General features: G+C 42.5%; 1 pseudogene across 1 annotated transcript in view; it reads left to right on the top strand.

Annotated features, from left to right (window-relative positions):
- LOC311108205 (kelch-like protein 29) overlaps positions 1 to 18,246 on the top strand; it is a 208,891-nt pseudogene that overhangs the window by 178,371 nt on the left and 12,274 nt on the right. Inside the window, exon 11 of the transcript in view lies at positions 12,713 to 12,906. The product of the transcript in view is annotated as a kelch-like protein 29 (transcript). The remainder of the gene's footprint in view (positions 1 to 12,712; positions 12,907 to 18,246) is intronic.

Raw genomic sequence — 18,246 nt, forward strand, 5'->3', positions numbered from 1 at the left:
CTACAGTGATTTTGCATGTCCTACTTGATGCCCCCATCCAATTAAACTGGCATACAGTCTCTCTCTCTCTCTCGCTCCCTCTCACACATACACACACACACACACACACACACACACACACACACACACACACACTTTGTCTCCAGTCCTTTCTTGACTGTTTCAAGGTGCCCTCTCAACAGTCTCAAATTAGTGTTATGATTGGCAGAGGATGCCAGAGTAGCAGCAAGGGTCTCGAGTGTGCTGTCTCCCCCACACACACACAGATATGGACAGACTGCAGTGTACAGGGCAGCTTGTAAATTAATTTATTCACATGGATTATGGGTAAATCTATGAGGGCCAGTGTAGACGGTCTGGCATAAGATGGTGACAGGGCGTGTGCGCAGGGCCGGCTCCAGCCTTTTGGGGGCCCTAAGCAACATTTGGTTGGGGGGCCCCCCACCTCGTGCAAAAACATTTTAGTGACCCCCCTCTTGACCGTTGAGAGAAACATTTACACTGAATAAAAATATTAACGCAACATGTAAAGCGTTGGTCCCATGTTTCATGAGCTGAAATAAAAAATCCCTGAAATTTTTATTTCTCCATTTTGTGCACAAATTTGTTTACATCCCTTTTAGTGAATATTTCTCCTTTGACAATATAATCCATCCACCTGACAAGTGTGGCATATCAAGAAGCTGATTAAACAGCATGATCATTACACAGGTGCACCTTGTGCTGAGGACAATAAAAGGCCACTTTTAAAATGTGCACTTTTGTCACACAACATAATGCCACAGATGTCTCAAGTTTTGAGGGAGCGTGCAATTGGCATGCTGACTGCAGGAATGTCCACCAGAGATGTTGCCAGAGAATTGAATGTTCATTTCTCTACCATAAGCTGCCTCCAACGTCATTTTAGAGAATTTGGCAGTACGTCCAACCGGCCTCACGACCGCAGACCACGTATAACCACGCCAGCCCAGGACCTCCACATCTGGCTTCTTCACCTGCGGGATCGTCTGGGAGCGGGGTGCTGAGGAGTATTTTGCTCTGTATTAAAGCCCTTTTGTGGGGAAAAACTCATTCTGATTGGTTGGGCCTGGATCCCCAGCTCCCCCACCCATGGCTGCACCCCAGCCCAGTCATGTGAAATCCATAGATTAGGGCCAAATGCATTTATTTCAATTGACTGATTTCCTTATATGAACTGTAACTCAGTAAAATCTTAAAAAGTGTTGCATGGTACAAGTTCATTTCCTGCAATTCTACACATTTTGCCATGGGGTTTAGAGAAAATGTTGCAATTTTATAACACATTTCCTACAATTCTACCCATTTTGCCGTAGAGTGGAGAGAAATGTTCACCGTAATTTCCTGCTATTCTACACATTTTGTAATGACTTATGCCATGTTAATATGATATCTGAATGACTAACAAAATCAATGGGGCCCCTGGGCATGTGCCCTGCATGCCCAGTTGGTATTTGGCCATGATTACTACAAGTGTATGCACTGAGTGTACAAAACATTATGAACACCTTCCTAATATTGAGTTGCATCCCCCCCTTTTGCCTTCAGAACAGCCTCAATTCGTCGGGGCATGGACTCTACAAGGTGTCAATCATTCAAGAGGGATGCTGGCCCATGTTGAATCCAATGCTTCCTACAGTTGTGTCAAGTTGGCTGGATATCCTTTGGGTGGTGGACCATTCTTGAAACACACGGGAAACTGTTGAGTGTGAAAAACCAAGCAGCATTTAAGTTCTTGACACACTCAAACCGGTGCGCCTGGCACCTACTACCATACGCCGTTCAAAGGCACTTAAATATTTTGTCTTGCCCATTCACCCTCTGAATGGCACACGTACACAATCCATGTCTCAAGGCTTAAAAATCCTTCTTTAACCTGTCTCCTACCCTTCATCTACACTGATGGAAGTGGATTTAACAGGTGACACCTTGTCAGCCTAAGTCTTGGAAAGAGCAGTTGTTCCTAATGTTTTGTACCCTCAGTGTATAGCTGGCTAGTTGGTCGCTGACATGGGCTAATTGAGTGACTATCAGTGACTGACATAACAAGATAAAAATTGCTGATGCACAACCACATTTCAAAATTGCACCTGGTGTATTTTACTATTCTGACTCTCAATAGAAAGCTGACACCCCGACTGAGTTCCTAAACATTTGAATGAAAAGTAAATGTAGGGGGCGGGGCCCTAAGTCGTTTATGTTGCTTATGCCTGGAACCGGCCCTGTGTCCAAGGACTCTAACTTCAGCTGAAGACACACATTGCTAACTAACCGTGTTTCTGACTCATCTTAGTGACTTGATCAGAAGAACAGGAGGAGGGGAAAAAACATCCTAGATAGTGATATGACACCCTGCCTGATGTATTGGAAATAAACATGACCTACTGAAAAGACTCTCAGCAATAGGGTTAATGCCATTCTTTGATCCTGTTGGCCTTGAATACATGACTCACGTTTCTGCTACGGAGCAAAATGCATTTTATTGTCAAAGTAAACCAAGGTCACTATAAATTGTGATCCATGTAGCATGGATGGAAACCAACTCAGTAGCCTAGGGGTTAGTGTCCGCACTAATATTGGAAGGTTAGGTGTTCGATCCCCGGACTGCTTGGCACTAAGATAGATTGGTGGTAAGGCCCTGCGATAGACTAGTAATCGTGTCCAGGGGGTGTACTTGTACATCAAGCTGCCTCAGGCTACAGAAACAGGATATAGGTTCCTGCTCCTATGAGATGTTCCGAATGCTACTTAGCACGAAACCAACTTCTTTACAAGTCTCTTACAGAGCAAAACACATCAGTCTGTCACACACACAGTCACAGATGCACATACACACACACGCATGCACGGACAGACGCACGCACACACACACACACAGTAACGGAAAACTAATTTATATGGTAATTGTTTATATTATCAACAGTAAAATACTGTGAAATGTTTTACTGCAGCATACTGTAAATGATGGTGCATTGTGGGAAATGTTTGTGGGCGGGGAAAGATTTTCTGTATTACAAATGGTACTGTAATTCCATCCCACAGAATACAGTACAGTACCGTATTTTTGGAGCGCCAAAAACATTTTGACCACTAGTGGGTGCATGGTATTGCTGTTTCTGGCTCATTAACATATTTTGAGGCGTGCCTTGTAAGAGGCTATATTTGTTGCACCCATTAGTGATGGTGCTTTACCAATTTAACTGGTATGTGGTAGTAATGCCCCATCAATTTAATGTGTATAGGGGACAGATTGGAGTGACAGCAAGTCTTAAACCGTTAATGCAGCTGAGGCTAGTGAAAGGAGCTATAGGAGGACAGGCTCATTGTAATGGCTAGAATGGAATCAATGGAACGATATCAAACATATGGAAACTACATGTTTGACATTGTTCCATTTATTCCATTCCAGCCATTACAATGAGACTGTCCTCCTATAGCTCCTCCCACCAGACTCCTCTGCTTTAATTTTTTTAGCATGTCCTTTTTGTCTGTTATGCCTTGTAGTCACTGCCTGTTTGGAAGCCTTTGTTAAGGCTCTAGAAGTAGAAGTGATATACACTGAGTATACCAAACATTAGGAACACCTTCCTAATATTGAGTTGCATTCCACAGGGAATGCTTCCCACAGTTGTTTCAAGTTGGCTGGATGTCCTTTGGGTGGTGGACCCTTCTTGATACACATGGGAAACTGTTGAGCATGAAAAACCCAGCAGTGTTGCAGTTCTTGACACACTCAAACTGGTGTGCCTGGCACCTAATACCATACCCCGTTCAAAGGCACTTAAATATTTTGTCTCACCCTCAGAATGGCATACATACAGTGGCTTGCAAAAGTATTCACCCCCCTTGGCATTTTTTCTATTTTATTGCCTTACAACCTGGAATTAAAAATAGATTTTTTGGGGGTTGGTATCATTTCATTTACATAACATGTCTACCGCTTTGAAGATGCAAAATATATTTTATTGTGAAACAAACAAGAAATAAGACAACAACAAAAAAACACTTGAGCGTGCATAACTATTCACCCCCCCAAAGTCAATACTTTGTAGAGCCACCTTTTGCAGCAATTACAGCTGCAAGTCTCTTGGGGTATGTCTCTATAAGCTTGGCACATCTAGCCACCGGGATTTTTGCCCATTCTTCAAGGCAACACTGCTCCAGCTCCTTCAAGTTGGATGGGTTCCGCTGGTGTACAGCAATCTTTAAGTCATACCACTGATTCTCAATTGGATTGAGGTCTGGGCTTTGACTAGGCCATTCCAAGACATTTAAATGTTTCCCCTTAAACCACTCGAGTGTTGCTTTAGCAGTATGCTTAGGGTTATTGTCCTGCTGGAAGGTGAACCTCCGTCCCAGTCTCAAATCTCTGGAAGACTGAAACAGGTTTCCCTCAAGAATTTCCCTGTGTTTAGTGCCATCCATCATTCCTTCAATTCTGACCAGTTTCCCAGTCCCTGCCGATGAAAAACATCCCCACAGCATGATGCTGCCACCACCATGCTTCACTGTGTGGATGATTTTCTTGGGGTGATGAGAGGTGTTGGGTTTGTGCCAGACATAGCCAAAAAGCTCAATTTTAGTCTCATCTGACCAGAGTACCTTCTTCCATATGTTTGGGGAGTCTCCCACATGCCTTTTGGCGAACACCAAACGTGTTTGCTTATTTTTTTCTTTAAGCAATGGCTTTTTTCAGCCCACTCTTCCGTAAAGGCCAGCTCTGTGGAGTGTATGGCTTAAAGTGGTCCTATGGATAGATACTCCAATCTCCGCTGTGGAGCTTTGCAGCTCCTTCAGGGTTGTCTTTGGTCTCTTTGTTGCCTCTCTGATTAATGCCCTCCTTGCCTGGTCCGTGAGTTTTGGTGGGTGGCCCTCTCTTGGTAGATTTGTTATGGTGTCATATTATATAAATTATTTAATAATGAATTTAATGGTGCTCGGTGGGATGTTCAAAGTTTCTGATATTTTTTTATAACCCAACCCTGATCTGTACTTCTCCACAACTTTGTCCCTGACCTGTTTGGAGAGCTCCTTGGTCTTCATGGTGCCGCTTGCTTGGTGGTGCCACTTGCTTAGTGGTGTTGCAGACTCTGGGGCCTTTCAGAACAGGTGTACAGTGGGGAAAAACAGTATTTAGTCAGCCACCAATTGTGCAAGTTCTCCCACTTAAAAAGATGAGAGAGGCCTGTAATTTTCATCATAGGTACACGTCAACTATGACAGACAAATTGAGGGAAAAAAATCCAGAAAATCACATTGTAGGATTTTTAATGAATTTATTTGCAAATTATGGTGGAAAATAAGTATTTGGTCACCTACAAACAAGCAAGATTTCTGGCTCTCACAGACCTGTAACTTCTTCTTTAAGAGGCTCCTCTGTCCTCTACTCGTTACCTGTATTAATGGCACCTGTTTGAACTTGTTATCAGTATAAAAGACACCTGTCCACAACCTCAAACAGTCACACTCCAAACTCCACTATGGCCAAGACCAAAGAGCTGTCAAAGGACACCAGAAACAAAATTGTAGACCTGCACCAGGCTGGGAAGACTGAATCTGCAATAGGTAAGCAGCTTGGTTTGAAGTAAATCAACTGTGGGAGCAATTATTAGGAAATGGAAGACATACAAGACCACTGATAATCTCCCTCGATCTGGGGCTCCACGCAAGATCTCACCCCGTGGGGTCAAAATGATCACAAGAACGGTGAGCAAAAATCCCAGAACCACACGGGGGGACCTAGTGAATGACCTGCAGAGAGCTGGGACCAAAGTAACAAAGCCTACCATCAGTAACACACTACGCCACCAGGGACTCAAATCCTGCAGTGCCAGACGTGTCCCCCTGCTTAAGCCAGTACATGTCCAGGCCCATCTGAAGTTTGCTAGAGTGCATTTGGATGATCCAGATGAGGATTGGGAGAATGTCATATGGTCAGATGAAACCAAAATAGAACTTTTTGGTAAAAACTCTACTCGTCGTGTTTGGAGGACAAAGAATGCTGAGTTGCATCCAAAGAACACCATACCTACTGTGAAGCATGGGGGTGGAAACATCATGCTTTGGGGCTGTTTTTCTGCAAAGGGACCAGGACGACTGATCCGTGTAAAGGAAAGAATGAATGGGGCCATGTAACGTGAGATTTTGAGTGAAAACCTCCTTCCATCAGCAAGGGCATTGAAGATGAAACGTGGCTGGGTCTTTCAGCATGACAATGATCCCAAACACACCGCCCGGGCAACAAAGGAGTGGCTTCGTAAGAAGCATTTCAAGGTCCTGGAGTGGCCTAGCCAGTCTCCAGATCTCAACCCCATAGAAAATATTTGGAGGGAGTTGAAAGTCCGTGTTGCCCAGCGACAGCCCCAAAACATCACTGCTCTAGAGGAGATCTGCATGGAGGAATGGGCCAAAAAAGACGTACAGAAAACGTTTGACCTGTGTCATTGCCAACAAAGGGTATATAACAAAGTATTGAGAAACTTTTGTTATTGACCAAATACTTATTTTCCACCATATTTTGCTAATAAAATCATTAAAAATCCTACAATGTGATTTTCTGGAAAAAAAAATCTATTTTTGTCTGTCATATTTGACGTGTACCTATGATGAAAATTACAGGCCTCTCTCATCTTTTTAAGTGGGAGAACTTGCACAATTGGTGGCTGACTAAATACTTTTTTCCCCACTGTATATACAGCTCTGGAAGAAATTAAGAGACCACTGCAAAAATATAAGTTTCTCTGGTTTTACTATTTATAGGTATGTGTTTGGGTGAAATAATTTTGTTTTGTTTTATTCTATAAACTACTGACAACGTTTATCCCAAATTCCAAATAAAAAATATTGTCATTTAGAGCATTTATTTGCAGAAAATGACAACTGGTCAAAATAACAAAAAATATGCAGTGTTGTCAGACCTCGAATAATGCAAAGAAAATAAGTTCATGTTCATTTTTAAACAACACAATACTAATGTTTTAACTTAGGAAGAGTTCAGAAATCAATATTGGTGGAATAACCCTGATTTTCAATCACAGCTTTCATGCGTCTTGGCATGCTCTCCACCAGTTTTTCACATTGATGTTGGGTGACTTTATGCCTCTCCTGAAGCAAAAATTCAAGCAGGTCAGCTTTGTTTGATGGCTTGTGACCATCCATCTTCCTCTTGATCACATTCCAGAAGTTTTCAATGGGGTTCAGGTCTGGAGATTGGGCTGGCCATGACAGGGTCTTGATCTGGTGGTCCTCCATCCACACCTTGATTGACCTGGCTGTGTGGCATGGTGCATTGTCCTGCTGGAAAAACCAATCCTCAGAGTTGGGGAACAATGTCAGAACAAAAGGAAGCCAGTTTTCTTCCAGGACAACCTTGTACGTGGCTTGATTCATGCGTCCTTCACAAAGACAAATCTGCCCGATTCCTGCCTTGCTGAAGCACCCCCAGATCATCACCGATCCTCCACCAAATTTCACACTGGGTGCGAGACACTGTGGCTTGTAGGCTTCTCCAGGTCTCTGTCTAACCATTAGACGGCCAGGTGTTGGGCAAAGCTAAAAATTGGACTCATCAGAGAAGATGACCTTACTCCAGTCCTCTACGGTCCAATCCTTATGGTATTTTGCAAACCTCAGCCTGGCTCTTCTTTGCTTCTCATTGATGAAGGGCCTTTTTCTAGCTTTGCACGACTTCAGCCCTGCCCCTAGGAGCCTGTTTCGAACCGTCCTCGCTGTGCACTTCACCCCAGCGGCCGGTCTGTAGCTTTGTTGTCCCCAATGTCTGATGCTTGACCTTGTCAGAAAGCCAGAATTTAACCCTTCTTTTCCTCACTCAAAACTTTCCTTTTCAACTCTTTTGGCATGGTCAATAGTTATTTTTTGATTAATATTACTTTTGAGGTACTATTAGCACTGTTTTTGCCATCTAGCTGGTCCTATTGCAAGAGGATAGTGATGGCCACATCAGTGGTCTTTATACATTTCCCCGTTAAATAAGATTTGGTTCAGGTGATCACCTAATCAGTACCTAATTCAGTAGAATGAGGTGTGCCTGTGTTGGAATTCAACAGACACTGGAATGGAATGGCTGTCATACATGTAGAGATGCTGATTTAAGAAAAATTTGCAGTGGACTCTTAATTTTTTCCAGAGCTGTATACTGAGATCATGTGACAGATCATGTGACACTTAGATTGCACACAGGTGGACTTTATTTAACTAATTATGTGACTTCTGAAGGCTTCATAGCAAAGGGGATGAATACATATGCACGCACCACTTGTATTTTTTTAGAATTTATTTTAACAAGTTATTTTTTTCATATTACTTCAACAATTTGGTCTATGTCCATTACATGAAATCCAAATAAAAATCCATTTAAATTACAGGTTGTAATGCAACAAAATAGGAAAAACAAGGGCATGAATACTTTTGCAAGGCACTGTACATACACAATCCATGTCTCAATTGTCTCAAGGCTTAAAAATCCTTTAACCTGTCTCCTCTCCTTCATCTACACTGATTGAAGTGTATTTAACAAGTGACATCAATAAGGGATCATAGCTTTCACTTAGATTCACCTGGTCAGTCTATGTCATGGAAAGAGCAGGTGTTTTTAATGTTTTGTAACTCATTGTAAAACACCAAATATTCATTGATATGGTGTAATGTGAAAACACATTGCAGCCAATCTTGCAGCCAACCTACTTGCAACAATTCCATGTAATTACAGTAAAATATTGTGAAATACAAACCCCAATTCCCTCATTGAATTTCATTCTTCCATCCATTCATTACGATTATGGTAGCATTTACGTTTTTACAGTACAATAGTAAATTCTACAGTATTGTACAGTATTGTATTACACAGTACTTGCTTTGATACTGTATTTATATTACAGTAGGTATACTGTAGTATGAAATACAGTAACTTACTTGCCAATGATCTGCCTCTAAGTTACTGTCAAATTCACAGCAACCCCTTTACAGTGCGCGCACACACATTCGCACACACTGGGCCAGTTCCAGGCATAAGCGACATAAGCGGTCCCTTAGGGCCCATTAGCACCCCTAGGAACTCAGTCCGGGTCTCAACTTACTATTGAGAGTTAGAATAGTAGAACACACAAGGTGCAATTTCGAAATGTGGTTGTGCGTCAGCAGTTTTCCTTTTATGTCAGTCACTGACAGTCACTCAGTTAACCATGTCAGTGAATTATTTTAGATTGGTAGTTAATACTGATCTGGCACACATGGCACGTGCCCAGGGTCCCTGACCTCCAGGGGGACCACATTGATTTTGTTAGTCATCCAGATTTCATCTTAACATGGCAAAAGTCATTACAAAATGTGTAGAATTGCAGGAAATGTGCTTTGAAACTGCAAAAATGTATCTACGCCCATGGCAGAATGTGTAGAATTGCAGGAAATTAACTTTAAAACTAAATGTTTTCTCTCAACCGTCAAGAGGGGGGCCACTAAAATGTTTTGGTGCGAGGTGGGGGGCCCCCCCAACAAAGTTTTGCTTAGGGTCCCCAAAAGGCTAGAGCCGGCCCTGCTTGGACACCAAAGTGAGACTATAGGATTCTACCTTCACACAGTGATGAGGCAATTCACAATCTCTGACCCATGGAACACAGAAACACAAACAAACTCTCATTTAGCATGACGGGGTGACTGCACATTGTGATTGAAAAAGCTGTCAGTATCAAACACACACTCAAGCACAGCATCAAGTGTCTTTATAGTAAAATCACAGTGGGCCAACTACTCCTCTAACTTTACCTCAGCATGAGAGAAACACAGGAGTGGAGGTGTGGAGAGAGAATTTTGAGATGCCTCACTCTCTCTCCACTACACTCTCTCCTCCCCATTCTCTCTCCTCCATCTCTCTTTCCGTCTCATGTTTCCTATGTCAGTGACCTTCATTGTGTGAATACACAGTGAAGGTCTGAGTCGAGGTACAGATCAGTGTTGTTTTTCCTCAGGACATATCACACATTATCTTGTCATCTCTGCTGTAACTGAGACTGGGAGAGAGTGTGTGTCATTATCTGGAGCTTAGCACTCTGTGCTACAACACACACACACACACACACACACACACACACACACACACACACACACACACGCAAACATATACACACCATTCTTGGCAAGCTAACCTCTATTAAACCCCATTTACCATGGCCTTATTTATTCTCAGTTAGGCTGTCTGGGCTGCTATTGTTATGGTGAATAAACTACAGACTACCTGCAGAAGAAGGCTTAACACCAGCAACAATTTACAGTGAGGGGAAAAAAGTATTTGATCCCCTGCTGATTTTGTACGTTTGCCCACTGACAAAGAAATTATCAGTCTATAATAAGTGTTGTGGTCAGATGAGACCAAAATCGAGCTCTTTTGCATCAACTCAACTCGCCGTGTTTGAAGGAGGAGGAATGCTGCCTATGACCCCAAGAATACCATTCCCACCGTCAAACATGGAGGTGGAAACATTATGCTTTGGGGGTGTTTTTCTGCTAAGGGGACAGGACAACTTCACCGCATCAATGAGATGATGGACGGGGCCATGTACCGTCAAATCTTGGGTGAGAACCTCCTTCCCTCAGCCAGGGCATTGAAAATGGGTCGTGGATGGGTATTCCAGCATGACAATGACCCAAAACACACGGCCAAGGCAACAAAGGAGTGGCTCAAGAAGAAGCACATTAAGGTCCTGCAGTGGCCTAGCCAGTCTACAGACCTTAATCCCATAGAAAATCTGTGGAGGGAGCTGAAGGTTCGAGTTGCCAAACGTCAGCCTCGAAACCTTAATGACTTGGAGAAGATCTGCAAAGAGGAGTGGAACAAAATCCCTCCTGAGATGTGTGCAAACCTGGTGGCCAACTACAAGAAATGTCTGACTGTGATTGCCAACAAGGGTTTTGCCACCAAGTACTAAGTCATGTTTTGCAGAGGGGTCAAATACTTATTTCCCTCATTAAAATGCAAATCAATTTATAACATTTTTGACATGCGTTTTTCTGGATTTTTTTGTTGTTATTCTGTCTCTCACTGTTCAAATAAACCTACCATTAAAATGATAGACTGATCATGTCTTTGTCAGTGGGCAAACGTATGAAATCAGCAGGGGATCAAATACTTTTTTCCCTCACAGTAGATAGGGTTTTACTGTAGAGAGGTGGGTAACACCAACCCCAACCCTTTAACCCTAACCTTGGACTTACCCTGACCCTAGCTTCAGATCCAGATCCAGCCCTAACTCTACCTTCAGTCCTAACCCCAAACCTAACCACAGCCTCAGTTGTTCAGTGTGTGATGTAATCACTCTGCGACAGTAACTCTGCTGGCACTGACCTCCAAACAGCCCAACACTTCCTCCTCCAGGGTACGAGAGACGAAGACAAGAGATGGAGACCTGAATAGCACTGATAACCTTCTACTTCCCGACATCCTTTCTCCCCAGCACATCCCCCCCCAACCCCTTCTCTCTCTATTTCTTTCTCTCTCATGGATGTAATTAGAACCTATGGGTCTGTACTGTGAATCATTTGAGTAACAGTCAAAATGTCATGGTTAGTATTAGTGTGTTTGATGGCAACTCACATACTGTATTTAATGTGTTTGCCCTCTTGAGCAGGCTAAGACTAGGGTTAGCTAGACCTCCATGTCTCTCTTTATCCACACACACACACATACCAAATATCGTTTTGACAGGCAGCTAGCCTCCCCAGATCAACTCTTCAACAGTTTTTCCGTTGACGATATCAGAGGATTAACTTCATGTGTAATCTTCAGAGTAAATAAACCAACTCATGTTTCATCTGACACATACTCCTCAGTTTAAAATAATACATTTTTGCAGTAAATGTTTGTTTTAGACCTGATTCGGTCTCTGTGTTGTAAATAGCTCCCCCAGTGACCTTGACTCTCCTCCTCACCAACAGCCACAGTATTGACCAACACTAAACACATGATTGATGTGGTTTCACACTTATGCTATCTGACACGATTGCATTTCACTCCTCCAACCAATTGGTCTGTAATTTACTTCATTCACACACACGCAAACACACACAAACAAACAAACAGGGACATGTTGTGCCGACAGACAGGGCCAACAGTCATGGTGTCAACCCTTGTCATCTTGGTGTTATGGGTTTGGTCTTGAAGTTGTTGCCAGGGAACTCTGTGTCATGTCCAAACTGTGTTGACTCACGACACAACAGTAGACCAGTAGACACTAATAGCTCATAACTCGTGACATATGTTACTATGGTTTAATATCAGTAGCTGTTCTGTTTGTTTCGCTGTCCGTCCTTATGTCCGGACATACTGTATGTTACTTGGTGTCTGTAACTTCTATTGTTTTGTGCGTTTCATCATGGCTGGCTCCCTGGACTCAGTATTGACTGATCCTTGATGATACAATGTCTGTATGCTATTCCCTAATTCACAGTAGTACTGTGTGCACCGCTAAGAACATTGCAGGAAACATGGGCCAAAAGCTAGCTAGCATATTGCTATGTAATACTGAAGTTTCTAAATACACATTTCAAATGTATTGAAAAATGCCTTGCAGATGAAATAACAATAATAAAACATGTAAATACTCTCCCCTTCTCCACCTGCTCTGTGTGTTGGCATGAGGTATGAACCATCACTAACCATTCCTTGTCCCTCTCCTCTCTATAGGTATGACACCATAACCAACCAGTGGGAGACTGTGTCTCCGCTCCCCAAGCCGGTGCACTCGGCAGCAGCCACGGTGTGTGGGGGGAAGGTGTATGTGTTTGGAGGGGTGAACGAGGCGGGCCGATCGGCGGGAGTACTACAGTCATACGTCCCTCAGACCAACTCCTGGAGCTTCATAGAGTCACCCATGATAGGTAAGAGTCAATACTAACATCCCTTCCCACATGTGAAGTGTTTTTGGAACACTTCACATGTGATCAAATGTTTTCACGTGTAGTTTCATGTTATCAAATGTTGATTTACATGTTGCCACATGTTATCACATTAACTTCACATAAGATCACGTGATCACATGAAAACATGTGTTTATGGAACAATTCACGTGAAATGTGTGTGGTTTTTCCGTAAGGGAGTACTCTAACTTCTGCTCTAACTGTAATGAACTCAACTGAACTGAACAGTGGCAGAAATGGCAGAAATGTTGAGAGAGTTGAGAGCACAGTTCTAACTACCTCACCGCCCCCTTCCATTTACACACACACCACCTTATCCAACCCCACAGTACCCCCGGGCCTAGGCATGCAGCAGAAATACATCCACAGCAGAAAGAGAGCGAGAGAGAGATGGATGGATGGGGGAGGGAGAGAGAGAGCGAGACAGACGGAGAGAGACACTTGGAGGGAGGGATAGATAAAGGGGGGAAGAGAGAAGTATACTGTTACTGACAGGGGATAGAGGGGTGCATCTGTTACTGACAGGAGCAGAGACTCAGGGCAGAGGAAGGACGTAGAGAGGGGAGGATAGCAGCCTGATGGCAGCCTGTATACCCTGGGTATAACCAGATGATGTGAGTGTCCTTTCTCAGTATTCTCTCCCCAGCATGAGCTACAAATGGCTTTTCCCAATACTTATCAACTGGCTCTTTCCTGCTTTCACACACACACACATGCTGGAACATAAACACACATACTATTAGACTGACAGACGCTGCCACACATTCATACCCAAGCTGTTAAGTTATCTCAGGCAGTCACTAATCCTGTGTGTGTGTGTGTGTGTGTGTGTGTGTGTGTGTATGTTGTGTGTGTGTGTGTGTGTGAGCCTAAACAGTATATTTGACCTTTCAGCTTCCCTATCAAATCTAAACATTTCAAGCAGACAGCCTAAGAAAATTAACAGCAATGACAAATGTTTTGATGAAGAATGAGAAACCTATCCAACCAGAACCAGAACCTGAGCCTTCACTATGAATCACTGAAACAATACAGAAAGAAAAAGAAGGAACAGCACGTCAGAAATCAGCCCTATGTATTGAAGAATCCATTGAATCTAACCACTTCTGGGAAAATCTGAACACTAAATGAAGATAAAATATACAGACCACAAATTCCAATTGGCTATACTTAAACTCTTTAACATCATCCTCAGCTCTGGCATATTCCCCAATATTTGGAACCAAGGACTGATCACCCCAATCCACAAAAGTGGAGACAAATTTGACCCCAATAACTACCGTGCTGCATCAGATGACCTGGCCTCCACAATCCCCCGACCTCAACCAAATTGAGATGGTTTGGGATGAGTCGGACCGGAGAATGAAGGAAAAGCAGCCAACAAGTGCTCATCATATGTGGGAACTACTTCAAGACTGTTGGAAAAGCATTCCAGGTGAAGCTGGTTGAGAGAATGCCAAGAGTGTGAAAAGCTGTCATCAAGGCAAAGGGTGGCTATTTGAAGAATCTCAAATATAAAATATATTTTGATTGGTTTAACACTTTATTGGTTACTACATGATTCCATATGTGTTATTTCATAGTTTTGATGTCTTCACTATTATTCCACAATGTAGAAAATAGTAAAAATAAAGAAAGACCCTTGAATGAGTAGGTGTTCTAAAACTTTTGACCGGTAGTGTATGTCAACGAATTGGCGAAGGCACTAGAACAGTCTGCAGCACCCGGCCTCACCCTACTAGAATCTGAAGTCAAATGTGTACTGTTCGCTGATGATCTGTTGCTTCTGTCCCCAACCAAGGAGGGCCTACAGCAGCACCTAGATCTTCTGCACAGATTCTGTCAGACCTGGGCCCTGACAGTAAATCTCAGTAAGTCAAAAATAATGGTGTTCCAAAAAAGGTCCAGTTTCCAGGACCACGAATACAAATTCTATCTAGACACCGTTCCCCTAGAGCACACAAAAAAACGATCCATACCTCGGCCTAAACATCAGCGCCACAGGTAACTTCCACAAAGCTGTGAACAATCTGAGAGACAAGGCAAGAAGGGCCTTCTATGCCATCAAAAGGAACATAAATTTTGACATACCAATTAGGATCTGGCTTATAGAACCCATTGCCGTTTTATGGTTGTGAGGTCTGAGGTCTGCTCACCAACCAAGAATTCACAAAATGGGACAAATACCAAATTGAGACTCTGCATGCAGAATTCTGCAAAAATATCCTCCTTGTACAACGTAAAACACCAAGTAATGCATGCAGAGCAGAATTAGGCCGATGCCCGCTAATTATCAAAATCCAGAAAAGAGCTGTTAAATTCTACAGCCACCTAAAAGGAAGCAATTCCCAAACCTTCCATAACAAAGCCATCACCTACAGAGAAATAAACCTGGAGAAGAGCCACCTAAGCAAGCTGGTCCTGGGGCTCTGTTCACAAACACAAACAGACCCCACAGAGCCCCAGGACAGTAACACAGTTAGACCCAATCAAATCATGAGAAACAAAAATATAATTACTTGACACATTGGAAAGACTTTACAAAAAAACTGAGAAAACTAGAATGCTATTTGGCCCTAAACAGAGAGTACACAGTGGCAGAATATCTGACCACTGTGACTGACCCAAAATTAAGGAAATCTTTGTACAGACTCAGTGAGCTTGCTATTGAGAAAGGCTGCCGAAGGCAGTCCTGGCTCTCAAGAGAAGATGGGCTATGTGCACACTGCCAACAAAAAGAGGTGGAAACTGAGCTGCACTTCCTAACTTCCTGCCAAATGTATGACCATATTAGAGACACATATTTCCCTCTGATTACACAGACCCACAAAGAATTTGAAAACAAATCCAATCTTGATAAACTCCCATATCTATTGGGTGTAATACCACAGTGTGCCGTCACAGCAGCAAGATGTGTGACCTGTGGCCACAAGAAAAGAGCAACCAGTGAAGAACAAACACCATTGTAAATACAACCTATATTTATGTTGATCTATATTCCCTTTTGTACTTTAACTATTTGCACATCATTACAACACTGTATATAGACATAAATGACATTTGAAATGTCTTTATTATTTTTGTAACCTTTGTAAGTGTAACGTTTACTGTTAATTTTGTATTGTTTATTTCACTTTGGTTTATTATCTATTTGACTTGCTTTGGCAATGTAAACAAATGTTTCCCATGCCAATAAAGCCCCCCTTAAATTGAATTGAATGCAACTAATGTCTCATTTCAATGGACAATTTGTATTGTCATATGTATGCTGAGAGAGAAAGAGAGAGAGAGAGAGAGAGAGAGAGAGAGAGAGAGAGAGAGAGAGAGAGAGAGAGACTGAGGAGAGAGAGAGAGAGTGAGTGTATTGGCCCTAGATTGCGACATCAGTGAATTAATGAAAACAATTAGAGAGAGAGATAGAGACCTTTTAAAGTGATTTGAAGGCCCTCTGAACAATCATGATTTCCGGGTGATGTATATTATAATCTACCTGACAACAAAACCATAGTTACAACCTACTTCTATTTTCCTCTTGTTACACAATAACAGTTGCCTGACTACCCATCCACATTGCTCCGGCCAAACGTCACGCCCACTATTGTTTCCTCTCTGCGATGAGTTTCCTCCAGTTCAGTGGAGGCTGCTGAGGGGAGGACGGCTCATAATAATGGCTGGAACAGAGCGAATGGCATCAAACCATGTGTTTGGTGTATTTGATACCATTCCACCAATTTCGCTCCAGACATTACCACGAGCCCATCCTCCCCAATTAAGGTGGCACCAACCTCCTGTGCTCCAATTGCTGATGAAAATGTTTTGTACAACGCCCCTCATTTTGACGTCAGCACAAACGACTTCTAGGATGGCAGATTCAGACTGAATGTATGTAGCGATCGATAGAGCAGCTGAATTAAATTCAGGATCAGTTGTCAGGCAACAATGACAGGAAACAACACGGGACTAATTAACCTTGTTAACAGATCATTCCTGTGATTGGATCTTATCTAGTCTCTTGGCTGAGTAGACTGAAGATTCATTGTCCCATTCCCCTGTGGTCATTCTGAAGTGCCAGGATGAAATCATAAGCTTAAATCACTAAGAGACTAGTGTTTGTCCAAATGTTTACATGTGCTGTAGTGGAACCACTGTCAATGACTGCATGGATTATGTACATCTATATCCAGTAAACTAACACTGTAGTTATTTTGTGCTTCTCAGTCCTTTGTAGTCTAATCAGAGTCCAATCTTATCAGGCTTTGTTCGTGTGCTGTATGAGATCACTCCGGTAGTGACTAAGATTGGTATCATCATTTACCATCATTTACTCCAGCTGCTGTTGGACTAAAGAGAGGAAACAACAAAAATGTTTAGAGTTGGACCAGATATGAGATACTGGTTTCATGTTAGACAGATATTCACTTCCTACATGTGAAAAACACAGCTGTTGACTCCTGTGGTCAGATGTGAAACAAGGATTGTAAGAAGTGAAGAAATGAGCTCTTTCTGCTTTATATGACTCAGGGGATTTCACTACTACTGACATCTGCATTTGAGCTTTCCTACGTATATAAGAATGGTATGTATTGTATATAAGGCACTTTTAATCAGTGGAGGCTCCTCAGTGAATTTCAAAAAATTGTAAAACATTAAAAAAGTTATCCTTTTTAGATCAAACTATACAAAATATAATCACGTCACCAAATAACTGATTAAAACACACTATTTTGCAAAGAAGGTCTACAGTAGCCTCAACAGCACTCTGTATGGTAGCATCATGGTGTAGCCGGAGGACAGCTAGCTTCCATCCTCCTCTGGGTACATTGACTTCAATACAAATCCTAGGAGGCTCATGGTTCTCACCCCCTTCCATAAACTTACACAGTAATTATGACAATTTACGGAGGATGTCCTTCAGCCTATCAGAGCTCTTGCAGCATGAACTGACATGCTGTCCACCCAATCAAAGGATCAGATAATTAATCTAGTACTGAAAGCATAAGCTACAGCTAGCTAGCACTGCAATGTATAAAATGTGGTGAGTAGTTGACTCAAAGAGAGAGAAAGAACAAATTATTTTCTTCCAGAATGAAGAAGAAGCAAGAGAGAAATAGAGAGAGAGAGATTTCGTCTTTTCTTTTTACTTTCAGTTGCACTAAGTGAATGAATGGAGCCGGAGAAGATGGCTGCTGTTTTACAGTGCTCTAACCAATTGTACTATTATGTGTGTTTTTTCGCGTTATTAATGTTTCTGCCACCGTCTCTTATGACCAAAAAGAGCTTCTGGATATCAGGACAGCGATT

The sequence above is a fragment of the Coregonus lavaretus genome (assembly GCF_964263955.1).
Source record: "Coregonus lavaretus genome assembly, chromosome: 33".
NCBI classification, from domain to species: Eukaryota; Metazoa; Chordata; class Actinopteri; order Salmoniformes; family Salmonidae; genus Coregonus; species Coregonus lavaretus.